This window comes from Leuresthes tenuis, unplaced genomic scaffold (genome assembly GCF_036924035.1).
Source record: "Leuresthes tenuis unplaced genomic scaffold, fLeuTen1.0.hap1 SCAF_23, whole genome shotgun sequence".
In the NCBI taxonomy this organism is placed as follows: Eukaryota; Metazoa; Chordata; class Actinopteri; order Atheriniformes; family Atherinopsidae; genus Leuresthes; species Leuresthes tenuis.
The window spans coordinates 13084713-13089681 of NW_027325377.1; the positions used below are offsets into that span (position 1 = coordinate 13084713).

At 40.7% G+C, this 4969-nt stretch overlaps 1 non-coding gene across 1 annotated transcript; it reads left to right on the forward strand.

The window, feature by feature from the left end:
* On the forward strand, window positions 1-191 carry LOC140283328 (U2 spliceosomal RNA). Its single transcript, XR_011910034.1, has one exon. It is a non-coding gene; the product is annotated as a U2 spliceosomal RNA (small nuclear RNA).
* Window positions 192-4969: the final 4778 nt, after the last annotated feature.

The following is a 4969-nucleotide window of genomic DNA, read 5'->3' on the forward strand; positions in this document are numbered from 1 at the left end:
ATCGCTTCTCGGCCTTTTGGCTAAGATCAAGTGTAGTATCTGTTCTTATTAGTTTAATGTCTGATGTGTCCTCTATGCGAGGACTACATATTAAATGGATTTGTATCAATAGGAGTTGAAAAAGGAACTTGCTCCGTTCACTCCAAGCATCGACCCGGTACTGTAGTGCCCCTGGGAACGGTGCGCTCTCCTCTGCTCTTGTGAAAAAGCAAACAGCAGTGCAGGATGGAAGTTTCAGGGAGCCCAAGATGAAACTTTCTTTTAGTCTGCTGAGAAAAGAGAGTGAATGCGAAGTAGACTTTAACACAGTTCTGGGAGCGAGCCGAGTGCGGGCTAACCAGGAGAATTGCTTGAAAGAAACGCGACACCGAATGAGCGGTCAGAACAAAGCCTCAATACGGTGTTCCTGTGGTGTTTTTATAAAATGCGGTGAAAAAAAAGGTGTGAATGCCCCATAGAAAACTAAAAGGTGGAGCGGAAGTGTTCGGCTGCAAGAAGGTGTGAATGTCCGACTATATTTGGTGAAAAGCAGGTGAAGCAAGGTCTGAATGCCCAACCTTACATCATCAAAAGCGAGATCAGAGGTTTTTGGCTGCAAGAAGGCCATAGTTTTCCAAAAGTGGGTAAGGTGCGAATGACCGACTAAATATCAACAAAAGTGGGGGCGGAGGTCTTCGGATGCAAGTGGGTGTGAATATCCCACCATAGAAGTATGGTGGAGAGGAAGCTGTGAATGGCCGACCATAGTTTGCAAAAAGCGGGTGAGAAAAGGTGCGAATGTCCAACCATACATGATCAAAACAGGGAGCGGAGGTGTTTGGCTGCGACAAGGTGTGAATGTCCACCCATAATTAATGAAAAGCGGGCAACAAGTAGGTTCGAATGCCCAACCATACATCATCAAAAGCAGGAGTGGATGTGTTCGGCTACAAGAAGGTTTGAATGTCCGAGCATAGTTTGTAAAAAGCGGGTAAGAAAAGGTTCGAATGCCCGAACATACACCATCAAAAGAGGGAGCGGAGGTGTTCCGCTGTAAGAAGGTGTGAATGTCCAACCATAGTTGGTAAAAAGCAGGTAAGAAAAGGTTAAAATACCCGACTCTACACAATCAATAGCGGGAGCGGAGTTGTTCGGCTAAAAGAAGGTGTGAAAGTCCGACCATGTTTTGTAAAAAGCGGGTAAGAAAAGGTGCGAATGCCCGACAATGTATGATCAAAAGAGGGAGTGGAGGTTTTCGGCTAAAAGAAGGTCTGAATGTCCAACCATAATTTGTAAAAACCGGGGAAGAAAAGGCTTGAAAGCCCGACTATACACCATCAAAAGCGGGAGCAGAGGGGTTCAGCTGCAAGAAGGTCTGAAATGTCCATCAATAATTGCTAGAAAACATGAAAGAAAATTTTCGAATATCAAACCGCACATGATCATAAGTGGGAGCGGAGGTGTTTAGCTGCAAGAAGGTGTGAATGTCCACCCATAATTCCTCAAAAATGGGTAAAAAAAAAGGTGCGAATGCCCAACCATACATCATCAAAAGCAGGTGTGAATGTCAGATCATAATTTGCAAAAACCTGATGAGAAATGGTGAGAATGCCCGACTATACACCATCAAATGCGGCAGCGGAGGTGTTCGGCTGTGAGTAGGTGTGAATGTCCGACCATACTTGCTGAAAAATATGACAAAGCAGTTTTCACTTGGTTTGAGTGAAGGAATTCATTTTATATCAAAATCCGAAATTGTGTAGAACTCGTGGAAATAAGTTTATTCTCGGATTCCTAAAGGTTTAGTGTTGTTCTTTCGTATACTGCAAAGTAATACTTTCTATTTTGTTGAAACCGATAAAGTTAAAACTGCTTTGTCCTTCATATTTATCCATGTCATAATAGCTTTCAACAAAAAAGAACGTTGTACTTTGCAGGATAGGAAAGAACAACACTAAACCTTTAGGAATCCGAGAATAATCTTCTTTTCACGAGTTCTACACAATTTCGGATTTTGATATAAAATGAATTCCTTCACTCAAACCAAGTTAAAACTGCTTTGTTCTTCATATTTATCCATGTCATAATAGCTTTAAACAAAAAAGAACGTTGTACTTTGCAGGATAGGAAAGAACAACTCTAAACCTTTTCAGGAATCCGAGAATAAGCTTCTTATCACCAGTTCTACACAATTTCGGATTTTGATATAAAATGAATTCCTTCACTCAAACCAAGTTAAAACTGCTTTGTCCTTCATATTTATCCATGTCTGAATAGGTTTCAACAAAAAAGAAAGTATTACTTTGCAGTATACCAAAGAACAACACTAAACCTTTAGGAGTCCGAGAATAAGCTTCTTATCGCCAGTTCTACACAATTTCGGATTTTGATATAAAATGAATTCCTTCACTCAAACCAAGTTAAAACTGCTTTGTCCTTCATATTTATCCATGTCTGAATCGGTTTCAACAAAAAAGAAAGTATTACTTTGCAGTATACCAAAGAACAACACTAAACCTTTAGGAATCCGAGAATAAGCTTCTTATCACCAGTTCTACACAATTTCGGATTTTGATATAAAATGAATTCCTTCACTTAAACCAAGTTAAAACCGCTTTGTCCTTAATATTTATCCATGTCTGAATAGGTTTCAACAAAAAAGAAAGTATTACTTTGCAGTATACCAAAGAACAACACTAAACCTTTAGGAATCCGAGAATAAGCTTCTTATCACCAGTTCTACACAATTTCGGATTTTGATATAAAATGAATTCCTTCACTCAAACCAAGTTAAAACTGCTTTGTCCTTCATATTTATCCATGTCTGAATGGGTTTCAACAAAATAGAAAGTATTACTTTGCAGTATACCAAAGAACAACACTAAACCTTTAGGAATCCGAGAATAAGCTTCTTTTCACCAGTTCTACACAATTTTGGATTTTGATATAAAATGAATTCCTTCACTCAAACCAAGTTAAAACTGCTTTGTCCTTCATATTTATCCATGTCTGAATCGGTTTCAACAAAATAGAAAGTATTACTTTGCAGTATACCAAAGAACAACACTAAACCTTTAGGAATCCGAGAATAACTTATTTCCACGAGTTCTACACAATTTTGGATTTTGATATAAAATGAATTCCTTCACTCAAACCAAGTGAAAACTGCTTTGTCATATTTTTCAGCAAGTATGGTCGGACATTCACACCTACTCACAGCCGAACACCTGCTTTTGATGTTGTATGGTTGGGCATTCGCACCTTTTTTTACCCATTTTTCAGGAATTATGGGTGGACATTCACACCATCTTACAGCTGAACACCTCCTCTCCCGCATATGATCATGTGCGGTTTGATATTCGAAAAATTTTCTTTCATGTTTTCTAGCAATTATTGATGGACATTGAGACCTTCTTGCAGCTGAACACCTCTGCTCCCGCTTTTGATGGTGTATAGTTGGGCTTTCGAGCCTTTTCTTCCCCGGTTTTTACAAATTATCGTTGGACATTCAGATCTTCTTGCAGCCGAAAACCTCCGCTCCCTCTTTTGATCATACATTGTCGGGCATTCGCACCTTTTCTTAACCACTTCTTACAAAACATGGTTGGACTTTCACACTTTCTTGTAGCCGAACACATCCCTTCCCGCTATTGATTGTGTACAGTCGGGTATTTTAACCTTTTCTTACCCGCTTTTTACCAACTACGGTCGGACATTCACACCTTCTTATGGCGGAACACCTCCGCTCCCTCTTTTGATGGTGTAGGTTCGGGCATTCGAACCTTTTCTTACCCGCTTTTTACAAACTATGGTCGGACATTCAAACCTTCTTGTAGCCGAACACATCCAGTCCTGCTTTTGATGATGTATGGTTGGGCATTCGCACCTTTTTTTTACCCATTTTTGAGGAATTATGGGTGGACATTCACACCTTCTTGCAGCTGAACACCTCCTCTCCCACTTATGATCATGTGCGGTTGGATATTCGAACATTTTTTTTCATGTTTTCTAGCAATTATTGATGGACATTCAGACCTTCTTGCAGCTGAACACCTCCGCTCCCGCTTTTGATGGTGTATAGTCGGGCTTCCGAGCCTTTTCTTCCCCGGTTTTTACAAATTATGGTTGGACATTTAGACCTTCTTGCAGCCGAAAACCTCCGTTCCCTCTTTTGATCATACATTGTCCGGCATTCGCACCTTTTCTTACCCGCTTTTTACAAACCATGGTCGGACTTTCACACCTTTTAGTAGCCAAACAACTCCGCTCCCGCTATTGATTGTGTACAGTCGGGTATTTTAACCTTTTCTTACCCGCTTTTTACCAATTATGGTGGGACATTCACACCTTCTTACAGCGGAACACCTCCGCTCCCTGTTTTGATCATTTATGGTCTGGCAATACTACCTTTTCTTACCCGTTTTTGAGTTATTATGGCTGGACATTCACAGCTTCTTGCAGCCGAACACCTCTTCTCCCGCTTTTGATGATGAATGGTCCGGCATTCTTACCTTTTCTAACACATTTTTCAGCAATTATTGTCGGTCATTCACACCTTTCTCATCAGCTTTTTACAAATTATGATCTGACATTCACACCTACTTGCAGCCGAACACCTCGGCTTCCGCTTTTGATGGTGTATATTTTGGCATTCGAACCTTTTCTTACCCGCTTTTTACAAACCATGGTCGGACTTTCATACCTTCTTTTAGCCGAACAACTCCGCTCCCGCTATTTATTGTGTAGAGTTGGGTATTTTAGCCTTTTCTTACCCGCTTTTTACCAACTATGGTCGGACATTCACACCTTCTTACAGCGGAACACCTCCGCTCCCTCTTTTGATGGTGTATGTTCTGGCATTCGAACCTTTTCTTACCCACTTTTTACAAACTATGCTCGGACATTCACACCTTCTTGCAGTGAAACACCTCCGCTCCCTCTTTTGATTGTGTATGTTCGGGCATTCGAACCTTTTCTTACCCGCCTTTTA